The 27,309-nt window shown below is 38.5% G+C and overlaps 1 long non-coding RNA gene across 1 annotated transcript in view; it reads left to right on the top strand.

The window, feature by feature from the left end:
- Positions 1 to 430: 430 nt before the first annotated feature.
- Positions 431 to 27,309, top strand: part of LOC150015332 (uncharacterized) — a 125,000-nt gene continuing 98,121 nt past the window's right edge. Inside the window, exons 1-2 of the long non-coding RNA XR_016509988.1 lie at positions 431 to 650; positions 2,289 to 2,516. This is a non-coding gene — a long non-coding RNA (uncharacterized LOC150015332). The remainder of the gene's footprint in view (positions 651 to 2,288; positions 2,517 to 27,309) is intronic.

The raw sequence follows: 27,309 nt of genomic DNA, 5'->3' as shown, positions 1-27,309 counted from the left end.
CACCTATGTGTAAGCCGCCTGTATCTTCTAGGGTTGACCCTCTGCCCTTTGCATTTTGTCTATTGGGATGATGAAAAACTGACGGAAACTCAATGCCAAAGTGGATTGTTCACGTTGATTGGCAGGGAAAGTGCGAACAAAGAGGCGCATCTCCCGGAAACAATGATTTTGAAGATCCCCCCTCATCCCCCCCCTCCGCAGACGTGAGCGGGTTGGGGAGGAGGGGGTATGGAGGGAGGGGACCGGGACCAGCATCTCCGAGGAAAGTTGGAGCGAGGTGGTGAAAGGATTGGGTCCGGTCGGGTGGCTTAGAGCTGGGGACTGAGCGGGCTGGCGTCTGGGAGGATCCGAGCAGGGCGGGAGATGCAGAGAGGGAGGGGGCGGGGAGGGAGGGAGGGGAGGGGAGAGGAAGAAGGGGTGAGAGGGAGAACCTGCCGCCGCTCGCCGCCTCTTTGTCTGCTCCGGGACTGGGAACAAAGGGGGGAACTCTGATGAACTCTCCTCCCCTCGCCCCGGACGCCCTGGGTATCTCCGTCTCGCAACTTTGCCGCTGCGACTTTCTGCGCTGTCAGGACACACAAAAGTGTCCTCGCGCCTCACGGACCGCAACAGGGGACCCTCTCTGAAAAGTGTGACCAAGTGGGAAGAAGGTGAGTGGAGACTGCTGTCTTGTTTACCTCTCTTCCCCTTAATGTGCCCGGCTCCCCGCCCTTGGAGTACAGAGGAGTCGTCCAGTGACGAAGTTTGGCTGAAAAGTTGTACCTCCTTTTCCCCTGCTCCCTTCTCTTTTGTTCTTTAACGAACTTGGACAGATGATTTTAGTTTTTCATTTTTAATAGGCAAAAGCCAATCAGCCGTTTCTTTCAAGTGCCTCTTTCTATGAGGAGCTGGGGGTTGGGGGGAAGGGTATATCCACGGGGCATTGCCTCGCTTTCCCCCAGTTGCGCGCACACGGGAGAAAACACATAGTAGTGGAAGGGGTCTGTCCAGTCTCACTCCCACTTCGCCCAGACTTTGTCATGCAAAAGAGAGCTATATGGAGCTGGTGGTCGTGTCCTCCTGGTGTTATAACTTAACTGTTTGTGGAGCGCCCTGCAGATCTAACGCACAATGCCAAAGCTGCAACAATAGAATGCAGAAGAGGTGTGGGCTGGAGGGTGTGGACTCTAGTGTTTGTGGTCCAGGGGGTTAGAGCAAACAGGTAAGAGTTCAGGAAGATTTATTTGGGGCTGGGGTAGGAGGGCGAAGCTACAGGTTCCCGACAGTCAGAGATGCAGAGATGGAGGGATGGGGCCTGGACCACTAGATACAGAGTCGGCCATCCCGTGCGCCTTTAGTTTCACCAGCCACCCAGAATAATCTATGCTGTCCCTAGGCTCCATCATCACCTCTCTCACTTTACCCCCTCCCCCATTTCAATGTATTTGAATAGAAAGCGAACGTGAGCCCTAAAAGATCCTCAGACCCTGCCCTCCGCCTGTCTTTTGTGTTTTAACCTTTTGTTTCTATCTGCCACGCCCGCCCGAAAAGGGATGGCTGTTGCTGCTCCTGCGTGTGCAGAGGCCCGGCAACCTCCTCCAAGTTAACAGGCAAAGGGAGACTCCCTAACTTTGTTTCCCAAGTAGGTTCCCTTCGCAGTGTTTCTAGGTTGGTTCTTGCTCAAAGGAGGCAACTTCTGTGCAACTAGTAAACATCTCCACTTTATGTGAAATTTCTTTCAGCGCTTTCCCACACTACCACAAAAGTTGCATATTCGTCCTGTCACTTGGTTAACAGGACAACATTTGCGACAACAGTTAGGGGTTTGTTGAAAGTGGGCAAAGGTAGTATGCTTTAGATTTTATGATATGTTGAAATATTAGGAATGTGTAGAACAGGCTTCTTGAGTCGATGATGCAAATTTAGGTCATTATCTTCAGGTATGTTTTTTGGAATCATTCCAAATACCAAGGTAATTTATCACCATCTCCACTTCCCTCTCCTATCCCCACCCTAGAGCTAGAGGCTTTCTCACACCCTTGGACTTACCCACCTTTTCACTTAGACTTGACAAATGAAACATCCAAACACAGTCTGTTTTAACTTCTTAAAGTTATGATTTTGTATAGTAGTATCTATTATGTAAAAACTTGCAGCTAGAAATGATTCAAAGGCCAGAACTATATACAGCAGTTTTGAGTTTCCATGTTAAAGACTGAAAATATATTAATGGTATGGTTACGTTTTTTAAAGAAAGTGGATGTGTAGAATGACTTGGAAGCTAACATTAATTAATTTTAATTGTACAGGTGTTATTATTATTATCAGCATCTAGAAAGCATCATGCGGTGCATTGTTCTTACGGGATCTTTCTAAGAGTGAGCATTATGGAAGTACCAAACGTCATTCCTGGATAAAAAGTTATCAAACTTCTTCGTTTGGAGTTACGTAAAAGTTAAATGTTGGAATTTTTAATGATGCCTTCCCTATGTGGATTACTACAGTTTGATCATTGGGAATTCTCCACCTTAAAGAAGGTACTTTTTTTTTTTTTTTTAATACTCTGCAAGTGCTTCATTTTTGGGCTGGTGTTAATGCCATTAGAGAATTGTCTAGTTATTTCGAGCTTTGCCCGATTAAAGTGATTTATGACTTCTGATTTCCTTGTTTTGAACTGGTTTTTGTAGGTTCTTTTTCATTTGGAATGAGACTTTGGTACTTCTGATGAAATTTTATTAATTTTAGTGTATATTCTTCATCACCAGCACACATAGAATGTGGATTATCTTGTCACTGAGGAACGTTATGTAACAATGAAGCATCCAATGTGCAAATGACCTATCATGTTTACAATTGGTTTTGTTTTTAAATATGGTAGTGAATGTTTTTACATTTGCAGAAATTTTGTGGTTTGCATTGTTTTCTTTTCACTTTTGCAATTTCATTTTGGTAAACAAAATCCAAAAGCAACCAGAAATAAATGAACTCCTAATAACTGGGAGTCAATGTGAAGTACAAGTTCTAACAGAATGGAAACTTGACTGTGTAATAACAAAGAGGCTGTACATTTGCTTAGTCTTTATGGTCCACATGAAGTTTTTATAGCGCTCATTAAGAGTCTTATATTCCCACTTTAAAGTCTTACAATTCAATTTTGTCTATCTGTGAGAAAGCAGTTAAAAGTTCACACAAATACTGTTGTCAATATAGAAGTGTTTTGATAAAGTATTTACTTTTCTTGTTTAATGTTCCTTGTTTGCCATGGAAAGTGAGAGTTTTCTTTGTATAAAAGTACATTGCTTTGAAATTACAAATTGTAAGATTTGATTTTAAAAATGATTCAAGTTCAAGGTGGTTTTAAATGGTATAGATGGAGAATATCATTGATGTATTACTTTGAGAAATGCTAAGGTCTGGTCAAAGAAGATAATTGAGAATTGGAAACATTTTTATCCTGCTACAAGTAAAAAACTATTCTGATTTGCTTCTTTTTAGTTGTATAAACTTGGACAGGATACTTAATCATCCTGAACTTTAGCTTATCATCTATAAAATGAAGGTTAAGTTAAAGAAACTTTAGGAAATCTTTAACCTTTAAGATTGTGGGATTTGCTGATTGCTTCTGTAATTAAGGTGCATCCTCTCTTGTGAAGTTTATTTTTAAACTGTTGAACAAAAGTGGAAAACTTCATGTATATTAATATTTATTTTGTATGAACTCAGCTCAGGGAATATTAGTTCAGGAAATATGTATTGAATTTTCTGTAAAGTATACTTACTTGGCAAAGTGTGCTTTATGGAAATGTCAGAGTTCCTCAAATGCTTTCAACAAAAGTTTATTTGCTAGAGTATATTTTTTGGGGGGTAAAGAGTACAGTATTATTTCTCATCAAATGTTTTCCCTAGAGATGTTTGAAGTGAATATGTTTGAATTTGTTCTCATGGTCAACCTGAGTTGAGCTCAGAGGTTTAGAAATAGACTTTGGAATGAAACACTTGAGTTTGAATCCCAGCACAGTCAACTACTCACCATGATAACCTTTGCCAGCTTATTTGATTTCCTTGGGTCTCAGTTTCCTGATTTGTAAGTGGGGATCTTAACACTTATATCATGGGGTTGTTGTGAGGGACATATTTTTAAAAAGCATATATGTAAGAAAAAACTTAACAGAGGGCTAAGTATCTCTAAACATGTAATAAAAGGTACTATTATTGCCTTTCACAATGAATTAGTGATATTTTGGTACTCTCAACTTTCTTTGTTGACTGCTTTACAAGTTTCAAGCCACATTAACCAAAAATATTCACTGAAATATTCAAAGTCAATTTGGTTAGAATATTTTGCATATTTAAGTGCTTTTCTCTGAAAATATGTTTTGTTCCAGCCTCTTATCCAGTTAAGTGTGTATTAATTCACTTTGACAAACATTTATTAAGTGTTACTGTGTGTAAGCAGTTGCTGAAGGTCCTGGCTTCATCTTGGAATTTATGGTCCTTCTATTTCATTATAGACATTTCTGTGAATTGCTATAGTAGCAAATTTCTAGAATTGTTTACTCAGATTCTCTGTTTTTTATTTTTATCAATGATGAGTAGATTGAGATATAGTTTAAACTTTTTTGTTACCCGCTGTTCAGTTATATCATAAAGTGATGGTCCAACGGTATCTTGATGAGGAGATAAAGAACTGTTGCACATTTTCTGATATTAGTTTATATAGACTGTTCTTTATTTAAATAGAAAACTCACAGTTAGTATAAACAACACTTAGAAGACTAGCCTATCATGGTGAAATGAAGTTTAAAGTCCTAGATTTTCATTTTATGGATTTGTAATTTAGCAAGATACATTGTCTTCTCTGAGTAATTATTTAGTTTGATGAACATTATATTCATTTAGCCTTAGAAGTTTCTGATGGGAATGTTAAGATACTGCTTCTCATTTGCAATCTACCAGCAGATAGTTGCCTAGAAGTGATAATGTTAAGAAGAAAAATATAAAATAAGTTAATATTTAGATGGGAAAATATTTTTCTCCAGATGTACCCAAAACTTTGTTTGTGGACCACATCTATTTTAATCAGAAGATTATATTATTAGTGTAACAACTACTAATATAATAACTTGTAATTACAGAGTTTAAAGTAATAGATTTCTTTAAACTTTTCTGTATGATGCTAATTCTTAAGTTATGACCAAATATACTTAATAACTTTACTGTAAGTATCAAATTTTATAATCTTAGTTAGTTAAAACTGTTCGTTGATGTGGATTAGTTTGAATTACTGAAACTGGAACAATTCACCAAGATATTTAAACTTACATAGGAATAAAATCCAAATATTCACCTGTGTCATCTAAAAATAATGAATACAATACATACTAAGCATCTTATCAGTAAATAAAAAGCTCTTATCTTTGAACTATATAATAAGTCTAAGAGGTGGTCACCTGAATATTTTGAGTACTATTTCTATTTATTTATTTGCTATGAGTTTCTTTAGGTGCAGTAGGTGTTCCCAAATTCACTTTGAGTTCTTCCTAGCCTCAAATTTGCTGATTGTAAAGTGCCAGTCATTTCTAAGAACTTTGATTGTAGTTATGCTTATTATTGTTTAAGTTACAGATGTTTAGAAATATAGTTATCATGAAACTGTGAAATCTGTTCTGTTCAATCATTATTTCCTTATTCATTCTTTTAAGTAATATTTATTTAGTGGCTTCTATGTGCTGGGCATTGTTCTAAGCACTGAGGATACAGAAGAAATAAATATCGCTGCACTCTTGGAGCTTTTACTAGTGACAATAAAATATATGTCACAAGAAAGCAATTGTTATTGAGTAAAATAAACCAGGGATGGGAGATAGGGAGTTGGAGGAAAGGGGGTGGCAATTTTCTTTTCTTTTTCTAAGATTTTATTTATTTATTTTTAGAGAGAGGGGAAGGGAGTGAGAAAAATAGGGAGAGAAACATTGATGTCGGAGAGAAACATCGATCGGTTGCATGTGCTCTGACGGGAAATCTCACTGGTGACCTTCAGTTTGCAGAATGATGCCCAACCCACTAAACTACACCAGTCAGGGCAGGGGTGGAAATTTTCAGTGGGATGACCGGGGTGACCTCTTGGAGAAGGTGACATTTGAGGAATGCCATGAAAGAAGTGAAGAAATGAGCCATGTGATATCATCGGGAACAAGAGCATTCAGGCAGAAGCATGGCAAGTGCCTGGTATATCATTGCCAAGCCAGAAGGGCATAGTGGCTGAAGTGGAATGAGCAAAGGAGACGGTGGTAGGGGATGAGGTCACAGAGGAAGTGGGAGTATGGTGAGCAGATCACATGGATCCTTAAAGGCCATTGTGAGGACTTTGGAGTTTTCACTGAGGGATCTGGGATTCCATTGAAGGGTTTAAACAATGAATGACTTGATGTAATTAGTGTTGTAATGAGGTGACTCTGGTTGGTAGATTGAGACCAAACCAGAAGGTGAGCAAGGACAGACAAAGGAGATCATTGAAGAAGCTATTTCAGCTATAGAATGAGAGGTGCTACTTGGATGAGGATAAAAGTAGCATAGAGGTAGTAAGAAGGGGTTGAATTCTGAAGTTATTTTGGCTGGAGGATTTTCTGGTGGATTGGATAGGAATTATGTGAGAGAGAAAAGAGTCAAGTATGATTATGAGATTTTCGGCATGAGCACCTGAACAGACTGAATGCCCATTAACCGACTAAGATGAAATGGGGGCTTGGAGTAGAGAAGACCAGAAGTTCAGTTTGGACATATTAATATTAAAATATGTTTTAAGCATCTTGGCAGTTAATACACAAGTCCAGTTTTCAAAGAAATCTAGCGATATGTTTGTGAGTTGTAAGAACTTAAATATTATTTAAAACCATGAGACTGAATGAGATCACCAAGGGAGTGAATAGAGAAAGAAGAGTGGTCTAGATGCTAAGCCTTGGGGCCCTCCTCACTTAGAAGTGGGGAAGATGAGAAGAGGCAGGTAAAGAAGAGTGAGAAGGGACTGCCACAGAAGTTGAAGCCCAGTGAAGCAAGTGTCTCCTGGAGGAAGGCAAAGTCATCTGTGCCAGGTGCTGCTGATAGTCTGAGCAAGATGATAGTTGAGAATAGGTCTTTGGGTTTTAAGCGTTTGGAAGGTCAATGCTCATTGGTAGTCTTTACTAGAGTACTTTTAGTAAATGGTGAAAGATCTTCTTTCTAATTTGTATGGTCCATTACATACCTTTATAAAATCTTATCTATTCTAACTAAAATTAGTCAGGACTTAATATTTTTAAAATTTATTTATTTTATTCTTTAAAAAAGAATTTATTTATTTATTTTTAGAGAGAGAGGAAGGGAGAGAGAAAAAATGGGAGAGAAACATCAATGTGTGGTTACCTCTTGCATGCCCTCAGCCAGGGACCTGGCCTACAACCCAGACATGTGCCCTGACTCGGAATTGAACCAGCAACCCTTTGGTTCACAGGCCAGCACTCAATCCACTGAGCCACACCAGCTAGGGCTATTGACTGATTTTAGAGAATGAGAGGAATGGGGAGGGGAGAGAGAGAGAGAGTGAGAGGGAGAGAGAGAGACAGTGAGAGGAATGGGGAGGGGAGAGAGAGAGAGGGAGAGGGAGAGAGAGAGACAGAGAGACAGAGACAGAGAGAAAAAGAAAGAGAAAGAAAAAAGAGAAACATTGATTTGTCCAACTGAGCTACCTGCAGGGCCTAGTCAGGACTTTATAATTGATAAAATGCTTTCACATATGTTATCTTAGAGTCTAAGAGAGATGGGATGATAATATCTGTTTATCTTACAGAAGAAGAAATTGAGACTCAGAAATAAAGTGATTTGTCCAAAGTCACCCAATATGAGATAGAGCTGTCTTTTAACTTCAAACCCTTTGCCATTCATGATAGGGGAGATAAGAATAGTACAACTAATTCCAATATAATGTGATAGAGGTGATAATAGTGGTGTGTACAAAGTATAGAATTATATCAGGGGAGGGAGTAGTTATCTTTTGGAGTCACAGGAGACTTTCCTGAGTTAGGTTTTAAAAGATAATTTTAACATGTGGTCAGAGCCTAGGCTTGGAAAATATATCATGCAAAAACATGAAGGGATGAAACTGGGATGTATTTGGGATGCTTAAGCCCTTGGATTCATGCTGAACTTGAAGGAGAGTGGCTGAGAGATAGGCTGGGGTTATGTCAAGTGCTAGTTCAAGCTTGGATTGAACTTGAAGTTGTTTTATTAAAACAACTTCTAGGTGCCATCTTAAATGTCCCTTATATCACACAAGACAGTTACACACAATGTGACTCATGTCATATGAGATAGTTATACACAACCTAGTTAGAGATGCCTGAACATATGTACATCACCACAGATGCATTGTCTCAGTTCAGGCTGCTTATAAGCCAGTTTCCTAGGTTGGGTGGCTTATAAACAAAAATTTCTTTCTGGTTGTTCTGGAGGCTGAGCGGTCCAAGAAAAAGATGTCAGCAGATTCAATGCCTGGTGAGGGCCTGCTTCCTAGTTCGTGAACAGTTGTCTTCTTACAGTGTCCTCACGTGGTGGAAGGGGCAGGGGCTCTCTGGAGTCTCTTTGATAAGAGCACTAATCCCTTTCAGGAGGGTGCCACCCTTGTGATCTCACCACTGCCCAAAGGCCCCACCTCCCAGTGCCATCATATTGGAAATTCATTTTCAACATATGAATTTTGATGAATTTGGGGGGCATACAAACATTTAGTCAATAGCAGATATGTTTTCAAAATCCTATTCTTCCTTTAAAAGTGTATGTATGTGTGAATTGTTTACCACTGAAGAAGAGGTTCCGGTACTATTTCTGGTCTATATCAATCTGGATCTTTTGGCGTCAAGTAAGAAAACACTTAACCAAAAGTGGCTTAAAAAGTAATAATTTTTATTTTATCTTATTTTCTTGTTTCACATTAAAGAATTTCGGAATAAGGCTGTTCCAGGACTGGTTAATTTAGCAGCTCAGCAATGTCATGGTTCTTGGTTAGCTGACTTTCTCCTGGTCCTGAGAGAGCTGCTGTAGCTTCATGCATCATGTCTCCACTTGGAACCAAAGACAGAAATATAGAAAGGGTTGGATCATTGCTATTAGTTATTTATTTACTTTAAATGTACTCTATTCAATGATTTCTTTGGGTATCTGTACAGAGTTGTGCAACCTTTGCCACTTTTAGAACTTTCTATCATCTCAAAAATATCTCCTGTGATCATTTGCAGTTAATTTCTGTTCCCACCCAGTGGTCTCAGGCAACCACTAATATACTTTCTCTTTCTATACATTTGCTTTCCCTGGACTTTTCGTATATTGGTGGCATTGTACAGTTAGTGTTTTTTTGGGGGGTGGGGTGGGTGGGGTTCTGGCTTCTTTCTCTTACCAAAAAGTTTCTGAAGTTCATCCATGTTGTGGTATGAATCAGTAATTTGTTCCTTTAATTACCTGAGTGGTGTTCCATTAAATGGATATGTTACATTTTGCTTTTCTGTTTACCAGTTAATAGATATGTGGATTATTTACATTTTTCAGCTATCATGAATAATGCTGCTGCATAAGTTTTTGCATGGCATATATTTTCATTTCTCTTGGATAGATATGTAGGAGACAAATTGCTGTGTTACATGGTAAATTAAAACTTTTTAAGAAACTACCAAACTTTTCCAAATTGGTGATACCATTTTACAGGCTTGAGAGTTCCGCCTACAGTCAATGACGGTTCCAGTGTCTCCACATCCTGGCTTTTTATATCTTTTTAAGAGTGAGGAAAACTTTCAGAGAAGTCCACAAGAAGTCTACTCAAGACAACTATAGAAGCCCATGACAAAACCTAGTCACTAAAAAGGGAAAATGAGATTACTCTGAGATACTTAGACTGATCAACTAACACCCTGGCCCATCATGCCCACTGGTGCCCAGTGTCAGAACAAAATTAAAGGGGATGGTTCTTGGATAGGTAACCCACAGAGTCAGCCATTATGTCCGTGTGTCAGGCTTAGGAGATATTATTGATTTAAACACACAAAATAGAGCCGAGTGCTGTGTTTATATCACAATTATGATTTAAAAGTGCGACAACTCGAACAGAAATAATCCATTCTGTTGAAATTCAGATTAGTCTCTGCTTATTACATTAAGAATTTCTGAAAATTAATCTGTCCAAACTAATAGCAAAACAAGCACAGCCTTGATGAGTGACTCTGGGCAGTTGCGAAGTCCAGCATTCCTTTCTGATGAAGTACCATGGAACTTTTTCGGCACCCCAGTAACAGTTTTTTTATAATCTTGGTTAAGTGTAAGTTAACAACCACCAAATACAACAGTGATAAGTACTGGAGAACTTGGCAGCGACTTAATGAAATAATCTGAGCTTGGGTGAAAAAAATAAATCAGCAAGATTGTTTTCATAGTTCTAATTCTTTTATTAACTCTTTTAAAATATATATGTATATTTTAAAATAATTTATGTATTTATTTATTTGTTTTTAGAGAGAGGGGAAAGGAGAAACAGAGGGAGAGAAACATCACTGTGTGGTTGCCTCTCACTCGCGCCCCCAACTGAGGACCTGACGTGCAACCTAGTCATGTGCCCTGACTGGGAATCGTTAAAATATATTTTTTATTGGGAGGTATAACATACATAAGGATAAGTAACATTGTGTTGTAAGATATTGATGTTACCCTCTGTTGCAAAGTTTAGAACATGTGGGTCAACATGTCTATTTCAGTGAAATATTGGAGTTCTAAATGATTCATGCTCGAAAAGTCCCTGAAAACCTGAATCAAAATTTTTGGTAATTAGAATGCATCAATAGATAATTCTAATAATTTAGGCATATTTCCAGAGAATTATGGTGAGAAATTATATTTGAAATTGTTTCCTGTGACATTCCTGTTGTTAAAATTATTTTGTTTTCTTTCTTCAAATCCTAGAGTAGGTACCAGTATAGACTATGATACATAGAATTTTGTAACTGTCATTTTAATACTAATATTTTGAATTGAACAATGATTTTAAAAAAATCCGAACAACAGCTCTAGTAGTTCTCTCATACTGGGTAATTTCATTCCATCGATAGAGAAAACCAAGAAGAGAAATTTAAGTTTCTTAATTATTAGCCTTAGTGGGACTGAAGTATACATCTTAAAATTTATAGTCCAGTATTCTATTTCTTAGAGAAGTAATAACTATTACAGAAACCTCAGACATTTGTGCAGCAATTACTTATACATCTTTTTATTTGATTCTCACTTGAATCTCAAGTAGTAAGTGTTGGTAACATTCTCATTGAACAGGTAAGAAGTTGGAATTCAGAGAAGTATCTAGCCCAAGTAATCAGACTAGTAAATGGAACAATGCAAATTAATTAATTAGGGACCAGCAGTGTAGATGAGGATGAGAGAATATTCCCTTAATAGGTCCTACTCAAACTGATAATTTTCCTACTTTCATATTGATATAATTTACTTTTTTAAAAATCCTCACCCAAGATATGTTTTTTTGTTGATTTTAGAGAGTGAGGTAGGGTGAGAGAAAGAGAAAACCATCAATCAGTCGCCTCCTGTATGCGCCCGCAACCTAGATGTGTGCCCTGACTGAGAATTGAACCCACAACCAACTGAGTCACCTGGCCAAGGCTGATTTATTCTTATTCTGAAAACACTGTGAATGTATTTTGAGACCCAAACACTTGACCGTGCTTGAAAAGAGGATGGTCTGTTCTGGTGTTTTTAGATTCCTGAGAGGTTGTGTTGCAAGGAACAGTTTGAGAAGCTGGCATGATGATAATGGATGATAATGGTGAAACTAGATTTTAATGAGATGGTGTCATTTGTTGTAATGAACTCCCAAAGGATGATACATAACAATGTTCATAGAATCCCCATTGTGTAAGAAAAAAAAAAAAAAAAAGATTTTGGATCATCTTTCTATCTTTTCTTTTCCTTCAAGTCATATTTCCAAAAAAGAGCTTTGGGCAGGTTTATAATTCCTGAGTTGAAACCCTGAATAGAAGACCTCCCTCTGACTTCACTTTGCTATGTCCCTGAACGTAGGTCTATCTGTTTATCTCCCTATCTATCTGTCTGTCTGTCTATCTATCTATTTACCTGCTATCTACCTACCAAAAGGGACTCTATAAAATGTCATACTCCTATTTTAAAAGATTTTATTTATCTATTTTTAGAAGGAGGGGAAGGGAGAAAGAGAGGGAAACATTGATTGGTTGCCTGTTGTATGTGCCCCAAATGGGGACTGAACCCTCATCCCAGACATATGCCCTGGCTAGCAATCGAACCAGGGACTGAATCTGCAACCCAGGCATGTGTCCTGACTAGGAATTTAACCAGCGACCTTTTGCTTTGTGTGATGATGCCCAGCTAACTGAGCCACACTGTTCAGAGCTCAATGTCATGCATTCTAGCTCCTGTTCTGGGCTGACTACCTGCTGAGTGGCTGCTCTGGACTATAATGAACTTCTAGGGACTCTCTTGTCCTTTTTGACTAGGCCTATGCCAGGGGTAGGCCTGACTGACCAGGTCTATCCCTTCTTTCCCCCAACCCAGTACTGAGTCTTAGTAACCTTCTGGGTCTTAATGCTCCAATAGAGGGTAGAGGACATCTTCTCTAAAGCCTAGAGCATAACTGGGCCAAGCTGCGCATACTTTCCTTCATTTCCCCTGGGTCTGGGTACACTCTGTTTGAACTTGGCCCTCTGATGGACTGGGAGACTTTCTGAACTGCCGCTTTTCAATACTGGTCTGGAATGAAGAAGAGAATGTGAAACTCCTTCAATGCTCCACACCAGACTTTCCATTGTTTACGCTTTTTGTGGCCCACATTTTTTGTTCCATAGGCCTGGGCCTATTGCTTCGCAGCTCCTGTTTAGATTGAAGGGTGAACCCTCGATTTTACAATGATTGAGCTAAGCTATTAGAGTGCATCATTGAGACCCTTTCAAATTCTTTCAATGAAAATAAGATGTAAAGAAAGAAGTATAAAACTTAACCCCCCTAAGCTGGGTAGTCTAGCTCTTTGGCCTTGTGTGGTGACTCCATGTTTCCACATTGTTCTATTTAGCCCCTCCACAAACTGACACTCTGAAAGCTACCTTTTCCTCTCTGCTCCCTTACTGGGGAAAAATATCACACTGCACTAGTACACTAAGGATGTTAGTTAAGAATGGTAGGTTAGTGTAGAATGGAGAGCCCATTAGGGGTTGGCATAATGAGTTATGTGATAACTCTCTTGAAATACTTCCTATTGTATTTGATTGGCCCTTAGTGAGTGGAATAAAGAGATCATGATGTAACAAAAAATTACTAGCATATGTTTTCAATTTCTCTTATTTTTTTCAGGTTAATATAGTTCAAATAATAAATAAAATTCACTTCTTGTCATTCTGTCTTTGGGATAAATAAACCTTGGTTCTATCAAAATAAATTTTCAGCATTTGTCTCAGTGTAGGAATTTGGGCAAAAGTTCATAGAATGTTGTTCTTCAAAAATTTCTGTTAAATTCTGCCTGATTCTGCAGTTAAATTAAAAAAAACCTCACTTGACTGTAATGATTAAATTACTATTCTTAAATATATTGTGTAGGTCTCTAACTAAGTGGATATGAGTGTATTCAAGATGCAAGCAAATAGATAAGAGCAAGATGCATTATGCTATCAGTATCGTAATGCCAAGTCCTTGTTCTGTGGTTTGGCCTTCTGAGTTCCCAGGGTTTGCCTGATGAGGCTCCCAAAGCCAGAGATGGCCTTGGCCAACTCTGGCTTGTTAGTCAGATCACCTTTGCAATGCAGGAATTGATCCATGTGCTCAGATAAAGAGCTCAGAGTCTGAGCATCTGTGGTCCTCATTTTATTTTCTGACTTCCAGTTCTGCATCAATTTAAGTCATTATTTGCCTACTGATTCAACTTAGTTATGCAAATTCCATGACTTGGTGTGCAGATTCAAATAGTGTATTATAGTATATCTTTGCATATCCTGGTCTTTTGTGTTTGCTGGTTCTTTTGTCACTGGCCTTAACTCTCTCTATCTGGTCCTAATCTTCAGTGGCTTCTTGTTCTCGATTCTCATCTTCTTTACATTTCACTCATCAGAGATGACCAATTTCAGTGGATGCTGGCCACCTCTCGTGGTACCAGGTTCAACCTCCTGTTTTTATGGAATGATCTTGGATCCTAACATGTTGCTAAAAAAAAAAAAAAACATCCCACATATTTCCAAAAAAATGAACCTTTCTTCAGCTATCACTTGCGCCCTTCTTCAGGGCATTGCATTGACTTAGATACTGACAATGACATCCCTCAAGTGTGCTGAAATTCAGAGCCTCTCAATGAATTGAGAATAAAATTGTGCTGAGAGCCACTTTATGTCAAATCTATCTTAGTGTTCTGATTCTTTGAAAACTGGTGATGGGCAAATAACATACATGCTGATTCTTTATTAACCAGACTATTTGATTAATCCACATAAGAATGGTAACACTGGCTGAAACAGGTGAGCCTTGCTGGGAAACCTTCTGGAGTGATGAATAGCAGGAGGGCATTTTGTTTTGAGTTGCTTAAACACACAATGAGCAATATTTAATTCTGAGCCTAATTTACAAGCATCTGTTGATTGAAACTCTGTTGTTAGTAAAATTGGATGCTTTACAGAGAGGAACTGGATGCCTGGGTCCAATGGAAAAAGGGAGAATTTTCATAGTATTCGCTAGTGTATCTTTAGAACTTTGAACTATGTGTCTATTTTACATAGTGGAAACAGGAGAATAAAAGGAAAGAATAAAGGGAGGGAGGAAAGAAACACAGGGAACAATACATCAATTAAGTAATATTTTAAAGCCATATACTCTGTACAGCACTTTGCAAAGCTCTTGGGAGGTAAAAGGGTGTCTGCGAGCTAGATAATTGCACCCCAAAGAGATTAGGTCCTCATATGTGAGACTGTAAATGTTACCATATAAGGAAAATGGTCTTTGCAGGTGTGATTAAGTTAAGGATCTTGACACAGGGAAGTTATCCTAGGTTATTAGGGTGGGCCCTAAATCCAATCACAAGTGTCATTGTAAGAGGGAGGCAGAAGGGAATCATCCCTACAGAACAGAGCAGAAGGTGATGTGAAGATGGTGATGGAGGTTGGAATGTTGGAGTGATGTGGCCACATGCCAAAGAATACCAGCAGCCACCACAAGCCAGAAGAGACAAAGAATGGATTCCTTCCCCGAGCCTCTGAAGGGCACATAGCCTGTCAACACCTTGACTTTGGACATATGGCCTCCAGATCCTGATAGAATAAGTTTCTGTTGTTTTAAGCCATGGAGTTTGTGGTGATCTGTTACAGCAGACCTAGGACACTGACAAAGGTTGTACATACTCTGAGTGCCGGTCAAGGTCTCCTCTGTATTTGTCTTATACTCAGTCTGCAGAGTTCTACACATAGCAGCCACTCAAATACTTGAGTACTCCAGCTGACTTTGTCACCAGTTCAGCAACTCAGAGCCTGAAGATTTGTTATTTAAAATTTTATTGGAAGAGAAGTGAGACCAGCAAGATCTGGGTATTCATTTGTGAAAGAAGAAATTAATGCCCCTGAGGATAAGTCTCTCATGAGCTTATTGCATCTTGAAGCTTGGATTTACCCCACCTTTTAATGTAGCAATTTCTCTGCTATGCTGGAATATTAATAATACCACCAAGAAGACTTTATCTAGCAGAACAAGAAAAGTGAGTCATTCCGGGCAATGGTTTGACATCTTAATTAGGCACTACCTTGCTGCTTTTCTCTTCTTTTGCACTGACAGTATCTAAATGACAGTGTTCTGGGATTTCTGGATCACACACAGTGTCTTCTGCGCAAATCTTCCATGAAATATAATTTTGAAACTATGAACTTGGTTCTTACTCAGGCGGAACCCTAGTGCATTTACTGGCACTAGCTGAATGGGGACTGCAGGATCATGTTCTGTGGGAAATATAAACAGTTTGTTTTTACATATAGAGGAACTCAATAAAATAATCTGGAATCCTGGCTCAGTACCCTGGCCTGGTGGTGAACATTATTCTTCCCAGTATTATGGCATTTCTTATGGACATGTTAGTTTTCTCCTGCGGGGAGACAAGGTATCCTCTAGGCCATTCCTCTAGGATCTCAGTTACATTATAAAGCAAGTAGGAGTTAAAATAAATTGCTAGGACATTTCCCCAGTTTTATTACACTAATGACAAAGGAGAGGGATATTATACACCATGCAGCATTGTGGTTAATATGACGATTTTGTTTTCATTGACATATAGAGAGCATAGGTAGTACCAGTTTCTTTATGTACAAACTGTGAGATTGATTTTTAAAGCACTTAAACCATTGCCCAATGTCACATAGTAGTGCTAATACACTACTTGAGTTTGCAAGATTTAGTCACATTTACTGTTTTTAGTAAGAAAGTGTAGCAAATATTTACAGTAGTATGGCTAAATTGAAATTACAGTTCATCTCCACCTTGGTTATGCAGACAGGTGGGATGAGAATTAGATTTGGAAGAGACCTTTTCCCCACTTTAATTGAACTTGTATTTGCATGATTGCCTTATCTTCTGACTAAGGTTGAAATTGACATTAGATGGTGTTAGCTTTAAGACAACCCACCTCATATGCTCAGTTAATGAAATCCTTGGATTGTTGGTGGTGCCATCCCCTTCTCTCTGTTGTATTTTAAATATGCTCCAAAGATGCCATTTATCTGTGACTTACAATGGTTCAACCTAAGATTTTTTGACTTTATGGTTGATGCAAAATTGGTACACATTCAGAGGCCACACAACTGGTACTCTACTGTGTTGCCAGCATTTTTGGATATTGTGTCCTGTGTTTTCACATTTCATCATGTCTACAAAATGCCCATTTGTGTCTCCTGCTTCTGGTGAGAAGAGGAGGGGATGGCACTTACTCGTGAGGTGGAACTCAGGATAACTGCCCAAATATAAGTGTTCTGAGCATATTTAAGGTAGGCATATTACATGCATTTTGATTTATGATTTTTCAGTTTACTGTGGGTTTATTGGGACGTAACCCCATTATAAATAGAGGAGCATCTGTGGTTTCCTACTAACAACTAAAGCTTTATCACCAAAGTATTAAGTGGTGTGATTGGGACCTTACCTAAAAGGTTCACTATAAAATTCCTTAGTGACAGGCCCATATACCAAACATTATATTATTTTATCTGAGAAATAGCACTTGTTCAATAAATAATTATTTGACTGAATGAATTAATAATTGAATAATGATGAAAATCTCCCAAGTTTTGATGTCAGCAAAGCCTTAACCAGCAATTTAGGCATCCTGGGCTTACATCAATATTGTAACTCATCTTATGGTAAAGATGAGCACAGAAGAGTGTTCTTAACAGTTTATTTAGTGCTGTTCAAGAGAAATACAATACGAGCTACAAAAGTAAGTCATATATATAATTTTAAATTTTGAATAGTCATATTAAATTTTTTAGTAATATATTTTATTTAATTCAAAGTATTAAAATATGATTTCAACATGTTATCGAAATAAAAATTATTAATGAGATATTTTACATTCTTTGGTCTGTAAAATCCTGTGTGTATTTTATACTTAGAGTACATCCAATTTGGCCTAGCCTCATTTCAAGTGCTCAAAAGCTGCATGTGGCTAGGGGCTACCATATTGGATAGCGCATGTTTATGCCATCTGGAGGCTCCTATTTAAAAAATTACTCTTGCTAACTAGATGTAAAATTTGGATTTTATAAGTTATTGAGTGGGATACATGTGGAGTCCTGTCAATGAATTGATACAAAAATCATATCAGCTATGTAATTGAAAAAAATTTACAAAATAAATGTTTATCATTTAGAGATATGTAGGGTCTTATGGCCAAGCTTCCATTAATCTGAGATTTAGATTTTCTCCCGTGCTGTTGTGGGTCAAGTTACTTATCTTCTCTTAAGCCTCAGCTTTCTCTCCTCTAAAACGGGATATTTGCCTCAATGCATAGCAATGACCTTTGCAAAAGGTGTTTGCTGGAATTAGTTCTTATTTAGTATTTCTTTTGCACCAAACATTCCAGAAAAAAGTGAGTGATTTCTCTTCTGTGTTTGCTAATCTTCACAATATTTTTTTTCCTCAAAGTCAACTCCCCATTGTGGCAAGAACTTTGATATGATTATTTGATGAAAATAAGATAATTGACTTAAAAAAAATCAGTTCAACATGGACTGCTTCAGGTTGCTACTGTACAGAATGCTGTGGAAGGTGTCAAGAAATACAAGCCTGGCATTTACATGTAGGAAAACTTGGGAAACTCTTATTTAACTTTCTTGAGCTAATGAACTGAATCTGTGGATTCTATTAATGCATTTTCATTAAACATATACCAATATCAAGCCAATATCTGTGATCTAGTGAGGAAAGGTGATCATGATAGATAATTGATTATAGATATATCTAGACTGTTTGTTCTACCTAAGACCTATTTCACCCTCTGCTGATTTTCTAAATGTTGGAAATATGAAATTTATGATAAGAAAATGTTCTTAACCACTGTTCGTTTACTGTACTTTGGGTAAGAGTAAAGTAAATAATAAGAAATCACTGGAGCTCTGGCTGAATAACTCAGTGGTTAGAGCACCGTCTGGTATTCCAAGGTTGCACGTTCGATCCCTGGTAAGGGCTCCTACAAGAAGCAACCTCTCTCTAAAAATCAATTAAAAAAAAGAAAAAAGGAAAAAGAAAAAAAGAAAGAAAAGCTCTTGCAAGCAAGAGTAGCTATGAAGAAATCCACTGGAGATATTATGTAAAATTTCTTTCAGTATCTTACCAAAGCTCATCTAAGCTTGGTCAAATACTCTTTTTTTGTGTGTGTGTGATATAAATTGTGTGGACTATAGACTTTTTCTTACACTTGCTAAGAAATTTTGTATAACCTAAGTACCTTTATAAAGATACAGTCATTGATTCTAAGTATGGTGGTGATCTTTGTGTTAAAGGTGAGTGACCTGTTCTTGGGAATCCACAGTCAGTTTGCTGTTGCTTTCACTAATAATTAAGCAGTGTTTTATCTTCCTTTAATTGTTGATGGCAAAATGCTTATCAAGGGAAGAATTTATAATTTCAACACTTGACAAAAACCTGACAGACTTAGTGAGAATATTATAATTATTGAGGCTGGTGTTGATTAAGATTTTTCTATTTTCCATTTTTAACAAAACCTTTGTTTGAGTAGTATCAAATTTAGGCCCCCACACAGTTGGACTTTGGAAAAGGATTATTAACTCTGTGGTTGAAAACAGAGCTCTAAAGCCCTGGCCAGGGAGCTCAATTGATTGGAGCATCATCCCATACACCAAAAGATCACGGGTTTGATCTCTGATCAGTGCACATGCCTAGGTTGAGAGTCTGATCACCAGTCCGGACACATAGGGAAGGAGGCAACTGATCAATGTTTCTCTTGTCTCTCTCTCTCTCTCTGCCTTCCCCTCTCACTAAAATCAATGAACATATCCTTGGGTGACGATTAAAAAAACATTAAAAAAAAACCCCAGAGCTCTAAAATGCCTAAATAAAAGCAAGATACCATTACTAAACATTATATTTCCAAATAAATAAATAGAACTTTGTTTCTTTTTTACTTTCATCCTTATGTAACTTTAAAAATATACACAAAAATATACAAAACTGGCCCTTGTATTTTTTTACATTGCATTACACAGATAACTGTTGAATTGAAATAAACATTCATTTAAATGGAGAAAATGGAGCCACTCTTTAGCCTTTTTAAAAAAATATTGCTGGGAAAATATTTGAGTACTAATAATAGTGAGTCTAGATCACTATGAATGCAATGGTTTCCCATTTCTCTGAGTCATCGGTTGTGAAAACCATATATTTGGCTGATTTTTGAATAGGTGAAAGTTGGCAAATCTAATGTATTTTCTTTGAGGGAGGTCAGTCTGAGGTTCTCTTTTGCTGTGAGGGTAAGGACAGTGGACATCTTTGACTCAGTCCACCTTACTAGGAATGTTGGAAACTGTTCTCTGGGAGAGGGTAAAGTCTGTCCGACTTTGCACTGCACTTCATCCTGTGTAGAATGTACACAGAAAGGGACCATCTCTGCAGAACTCCTGTAACAAGGTGTATCCCTGTGGTATTGCAGCCGTGGATGAGATGAGTGCATTTTTCCCTCCTGTGGAAATAAGATAACCACTCTGCCATGTTTCTCTTAGTCAGAAAGCGGTTACAAAGCTATAGATATCATATCTAGCGTAAGAAAAATGAGGTAGTTTATTTGGAGGGAAAAGAAGAAAGAAGAAAGAGGCGGTAACTTGAAAATAGGAGTATTTGTTTTTCTCTATCTACACACAAATCTGGTGTTTCATTAAGTTTGTTTGAAAAGAAATCTAATAAGCCTGGAGTGGTGAACACAGAAAACAATATACAGATGATGTATTATAGAATTGTACACCTGAAACCTATATAATTTAGTTAACCTATGTGACCCCAACACATTAAAAAAATAAAAAATGAAAAATATTTTAAAAAAGAAAGTGGAATGGGTGGGTGGGTATTGTCTACTACTGTATTCAGCTTTATTCGTATACTTAGTGTTCAGCTACTCATACTAGGTAGTGCAAAAGAATAAATGATATAAGAACCAACATAAAAAAAAAAAAAAAGCCAGTCAGAGCACATGATTAGGTTGCACGCCAGGTCCCCAGTTGGGGGCGCGTGCGAGGCAACCACACACTGATGTTTCTCTCCCTCTTTTTCTCCTTTCCCCTCTCTCTAAAAACAGATAAATAAAATAAAATAAAAATAAAGTAATCTTGTTAAAAAATAAATTTAAAAAAAGGAACCAAATAGGTGTGAACGATTTTTCCATCTTGAGACTGTGCTTTTTAAACTCTTGTTTCAGCTTTCTTAGGGCAATAGTTGGGAGTAGAATAATTTTCCTCTTTGGGCATAAGCTCTTAATTATTCGGTAAGACACTTCTTATCATCAAGGGAGCAAGAGGTAGGTCTAGACAATATTTTCAAACTGAGTAAGTATATATTGTATGAAATATTGATCAACTGATGTGTTAGCAGAAAATGCTGAGATGACTTCCTTTATGATAATGAGAAACTGTATCTCAATTACTCTTCTAGATGGCTTTTGTTTTCATTTGTGTTTCCTGACCCTGGATTGAAGATTCACTTTTTTTTAAAAAGTATATTTTATTGATTATGTTGTTACAGTAGTTCCATTTTTCCTCCTTTGCTCCCCTCTGCCCAGTACCCCTCTTCCCTCCAGCAATCCCAACCCCCTTAGTTCATGTCCATGGATCATGCATATAAGTTCTTTGGCTTCACCCTTTTTAATATTATTCTTAACATCCCCCTGTCTATTTTGTACCAACCAATTATGCTTCTTAGTTCCTGCACCATTTCCCCATTTCTCCCCCTCACCCTCCCAGCTGATAACCCTCCAAATGATCCCCATACCTATGATTCTGTTCCTATTCTGGTTTGCTTACTTGGATTTTGTTTTTATTTCTTAGATTCAGTTGTTGAGAGTTGTGAGTTTGTTGTAATTTTGGTGTTCATAGTTTTGATATTCTTTTTCTCAAGTAAGTCCCTTTGACATTTTATATAATAATGGCTTGGTGATGATGAACTCCTTTAGCTTCCCCTTGTCTGGGAAGCACTTCATCTGCTTTTCCATTCCAAATGATAGCTTTGCTGGATAGAATAATATTGGATGTAGGTTGCTTTTCATCACATTGAATACTGCTTGCGAGTCTCTTCCTACCCACAAAGTGTTCTATGAGAAATCAGTTAATAGTCCTATAGGAAACCCCCTGTAGGCAACTCTCCGCCTCACTCTTGCTGCCCCCAGGACTCTGTCTTTATTTTTCACCTTTGGCATCTCAGTCATGATGTATCCTAGTGTGGTCCCCTCTGGGTACAGCTTGCCCGGGACGCTCCATGCTTCCCAGATCTGTATGTCCATCTCCTTTGCAAAATTTGGGAAGTTTTCCTCATTTTTTTCAATTCTTGTTTCCTCATTCTGCACTGGTTGACTCTTTTTTTCTTCCTTATGTTCCAAATCATTTATTTGAACCCCAGTTTCCTTCCCTTCACCATTGGTTTTGTGTGGATTTTCCTTTGTTTCACTTAGCATAGCCTTCACTTCTTCTCTTTTGCGTTTGCCATACTCAAGCATATCTGTCAAGCCTGTGAGCATCTTTATCACTAGTGTTTTTAATTCTGTATCTGTTAGGTTGTCTATCTCCTCATCTGTTAGGTTGGCTATCTCCTCATTGCTTAGTTCTCCCACTGGAACCTTGATCCCTTTCCCCTTTTGGGCCATACTTCTCTGTCTTCTCATTCTGATAGGTTCCTGTGTTTGATTGCCTCTGTGTCCCAGGTAGAGCTGTAGCTCTTGTTACGTTGTAAGAGGCGGAGCCTTAGGGATTTGTCAGTACAGGGCGACCTGTTTCACCACGTTGTGGCGCTGTATGTGGGGGAGGGGTCCGAGGGGGAACAATGCCGCCTGCCCAGCACTTGCCCCTTTTCCAGGCACTTCTCCCCCTTCCCTTATGGGACTGGTGCCCTTCTAGCTGCTGCCCTGGCTGTTGTTCCCAGAGTGGGTGGGTCTGCAGATGTTCGAGGACCATGGGGGCCATCAAAACAAGCAGACTCTGCTGAGACCAGCAGTTTCTGCCGCCACCCCACCCCCACTGATCTGCACAGTCAGAAGCAATGAGGCTTGATTTTCCCTGGTGCTGGGACCATGAGCTGCTAGGTCCAGTGAGGAGCTGGGAACACTCCCCGGGTGTCCCTTCTGACTTTTTAAAATGTGACTGCGCTTTCTGCCAGCCTGCCGTTGCCAGCCGCTGCTTCCACCACTACACTGTGTCCTCTCTGCCCTGGCTCCATCCCTCCTACGTGTCTGGATGAGTATTTCTTTTTTATATTTTGGTTTGCTGGACTTCCATGCAGTTTGATTTTCTAGAATTTCTGGTTGTTTCTAGTTTTGAGATAGTTGTATTCCTTCTTAGTTGTGGAGGGAGATGCAGCGTGTCTGTCTACGCCTTTATCTTACCAGGAAGAAGATTCACTTTTTATACTAAATGGTGGTGTTGCATACTTAGGGATACTTGGTGTATCTCATAAGAGAGTTTTATTCTCAACAATAATTGTGAGTACAGAGTCCAAGACATCAGTCTTTGCTGAACCTGTAAAGTCTTATTTACTTGCTCTTAAAAGTTTGATTCAAAAGCTCTGACAGTAGGATGTATAAATAGATTTAACACAGATTTCAAATATTTTTCTTTGCAATGAGGCAAGGGCCAATTTACTTACTGGCTATGAACTATGAAAGCATTCTAGTTGATGTTATTAACATCACCTGACACTGTCAAAGATGTTTCATTCTGGAACGGGTTCTTGGATTTTGAGAGACATGAGAGTGGTTCTTTGCATCGTAGCTGAGTGACTTGCCTAAGGGGTAAGCTATAGGGCTTGAGATAAAGCCTTATCCTACTGTGCAGACTGGGCCCCTTCTTGCTTTTCTGATTTGGATGGTCATCAAAGGGGAAGTGGAATCAGTTATTTTTTAAGTTGTTAGCTTATTAATCCTCTCTTGAAAAACCCACACTCACCACATAAAGTCAATGAAGAATTCCTATTCTTCAACATTGGCCTTTGTAGTCCTCCCTCCCTCTCTCCATACCTCCCTCCCTCCCTCCATCCTTCTGTACCTCCCTCCTTCCCTCCCTCTCTCCCAAGGACATGCTTATTGCTTTCAGAGAGTGGGGAACGGGGAGAGAGAGAGAGAGAGAGAAAGAGAAACATCAGCATAGGAGAGAAACATCAGTTGGTTGCCTCTCATATGTGCCCAAATTGGGGACTGAACCTGCAACCTAGACATGTGCCTTGACCAGGAATTGAACCCCCAAACTTTTGGTCTACAGGACAATGCTCCAACCAACTGGGCCACACTGGCCAGAGCCCCTGACTTTCTTCATGCTGTTCTTGTGTTCTTATTGCTCTTTTCTTGAGGTCTTCTCATACAGGCCATGTCTTGCAAGTCTATGTTTGGGTTAATTTTCCTTTGCATAATCCAAGGAATCATCATGCCACAGCTAGTTTTTGCTTCTTTAAAATAATTTAAAAAAATTTTTAAATTATTTTTTTCTTCACCTGAAGACATGCTCATTGATTTTAGAGGGAGGGGAAAGAAGGATGAAGAGAGAAGGAGAGAAACACTGATGTGAGAGAGATATCAATCAGTGCTCTCTTGTACATGCCCTGGACTGGGGACCCAACCTGTAGCCTAGGTGTATGACCTGACCAGCAATTGAACCCACAACCTTTCCATTTATAAGATGATGCTCCAGCCAACTGAGCCATGTTGACCAGAGCTAAAGCCAGTTGTCTTGACGCCACCAACATGGGTTCTGAATCCAAACACAAAGATGACATCTGGTGTGATCTTATACATTTTGGTTAGCTTTTTCTCAATATCTGTCTTAGGTACTGTTGCCTTCCCAGTGTGAATGGCACTGATGACCATTTGTTTCTACTGAAGTAGTGTGTTGGTCATGAACTTCCTGGTTTGAATAGTGTCTGTGTTGTTCACGATGGCAGCCAATATTTAAACAGCCAGGGAGGAAAAGAGAGTCACTCTTCACTGCCCAATCATATCAACCTATGAAAGAATCGCAGGCAACCGGGGCGTGAGGGCATGGCCAGTCCTGGAGTTGGAATCAGGCGTTAAGGAATATTTTTGGTAAGTAGAGTTGAAATTTCCATGAAACGTTTGATTCTTCTACATTTTACCATGGAAAAACTGGTCAGGTACCTATCTTTTGAGCACTGGAGACCTGCGGTAAAATGGCTTACAAATGTGGAACACCCTGTAATATTAAGTGTATTCCAATATGCTAAAGTTTTGCAGTTACCATTGTGTGTAGTGAAAACAAACTCCATTAATTATTAGGGCTTCTTGCAGGCAAAGAAGGGCCACCACAAAGCACAGTATTGCCTTTAGGAAGATCCTGGTTTCTAGAAGACAGCTCTTAGCACTGGCTTAGACAGTTGGTGTTCCTGAAGTAGAAATTCTGTAGCAGGAGCACTGGATTAATATTGATTAATACTTGGTTATACATAATTTAATTAAAAACACACAACATCAAAGTTAAGTCCATGCAAGCAAGTATCCAGAATAACATGGTGATTTTACCCCTACCCCACACTTTCAAGAAAAGACAGTCTGGGTGTAGGAGATTGGCCAGTGTTTGAAAGTGAGTGTATATGAACTGCTTCCAACACTGAAAGCTTTTATCCCCTAGGTAATTTGGATTCTTCTCTGTTATAGTGGATGGTCTCTAGGAATGTCTGCTCGCCTCTAATTCTGCAGATGGTGGCTATTGAATATTAAAAGCATATGTCTGCACACATCTTAAAATGCCGTGATGTAGACTTCTCATTTGCCATTGCATACTGAGTGTGTGTAGCTGCAAGTGTCCCTCCTTAATTACAGGGCTTGACATTTCTAGGACTAACCAAGGAGATGCAGTTGTGAATCACTTCTTCCCATGCCCAAATGCCAAGCTTCTGTTTTATGACACTAAAGATCAAGTCCAACAGAGTAGTTGCTATTCTGAGCATCGGTATTTTCTGCCTCCGTCATCTTGCTGATATAGCATTCGTATAATAAAAATGGACCTCTGCACCTCTTAGAGTGTTTTAAATTTAGACAACTTTATGTTTTATCAAAAGGTTAATCCTGACAAATTATTGTAAATTATTTCTGGAAGGCTTGTTACAGGTGCAGTTGAATTAATTCTATACTGTGCATGGCCAGATGTATATTTTAGGAAAGCTTTACTGCATTTTCTGTGGTCAAAGTAGAGCTAGAAGACAAGGGATGTTCACAGTGGGACCGGGATCTTTGCCCTGCTGTACAGATAAATGATGCTTGTGAAGGTTAAATTAGAGCTTTAATATTCCTCATTGCAGCACTCTGCTTCCCAGTATAACCCTTTTATTTCTGTCTTTGTGACTTTTTTTCCCTTTCGAGTTTCTCTTTTTAGTAGGAAGGTAAAACCCCTATTCATTTATCTTCTGGAAGGATGTTTTCTTTGTGTTTTCATGACAGGCTCTTCTCATACCCATTGTTTCTAGAAACAGGAGGACTTTTTTTTCATTTCTTTGCTTTCTGGGTCACAGAGATGCAAAGAGAGAATGAAACAAAAGTGGGTTTTAAGAGAGGAATATAAATTAGTGTTTCAAACAAACCAAAAAAAGAAAAAGAAAAAAGTATTGAGCATGTAAGTTCAGGAGATGGCTTGATCAATGGAAGAGATAAATTACATAGCTACAGCCCCTGCCTTAGAGGAGCTTACACTCGGACACCCACACATGACAGGATGTATTAACAGCAATTTATGAATAAGTGTATTGAAGTTTCAGAACTTTCCACAATGGAAGGTGTATTTCTTTGCTAGGGCTGCTATAACAAAGTACCATAAACTGGTGGCTCAAACAATATAAATTTATTTTCTCACAGTCTGGAAGCTGGAAATCCAAGATCAAGGTGTTGGCAGGGTTGGTTTCTTCTGAGGGCTATAAACAAAGGATCTATTGAGTGCCCCTCTTCTTGGCTTATACATGGCTTCTCCCTGTGTCTTTTTACATCATGTGCGTCTGTTTCCAAATTTCTTCTTTCTATAAGAACACCAGTCATATTGGATTAGGGCCCACCATAATGACCTAATTTTAACTTAATTACCCTTCTTAAAGGCCCTCTCTCCAAATACAGTCACATTTTGGGGTTCTTGGAGTTACGAGTTCAACATATGAATTTTGGGGGATACAAATGGTTGCACTTGATGCTAATACTCAAACTTCTTCTCTCATTTCTTTCCACTCTTCTTTCAAGTATCCAGGAAGTCAGAATTTTCAGTGTTCTGAAGTTTCTCTTCAACTCCTCTGTGCTAATGATCTCAAAATTGCTTTTAGGATTTCTCAACAAATTTTAAAATTCTATTATAGCACTTATCAATGGATGACTTATCATTTCTTATTTTCTGGTAAACTTTATTTGTCTGATATTGAATAAAACAGTGAATAAAACAGGAAAAATATTTAAAGGAAAAAATGTTGGGTCAGTCCTTATTTAAAGAACATCATGATCATCAAACATTTATTGAGTACCTGTCATATGAGCCCTTTCAGATAGTTCTGAGGTCAATGGATTGTTAT

This window comes from Furipterus horrens, unplaced genomic scaffold (assembly GCF_987537825.1).
Source record: "Furipterus horrens unplaced genomic scaffold, mFurHor1.1.pri manual_scaffold_3, whole genome shotgun sequence".
NCBI classification, from domain to species: domain Eukaryota; kingdom Metazoa; phylum Chordata; class Mammalia; order Chiroptera; family Furipteridae; genus Furipterus; species Furipterus horrens.
Note: the sequence above shows the minus strand (reverse complement) of the source record. Positions and strands in the feature narration are given on the sequence as shown.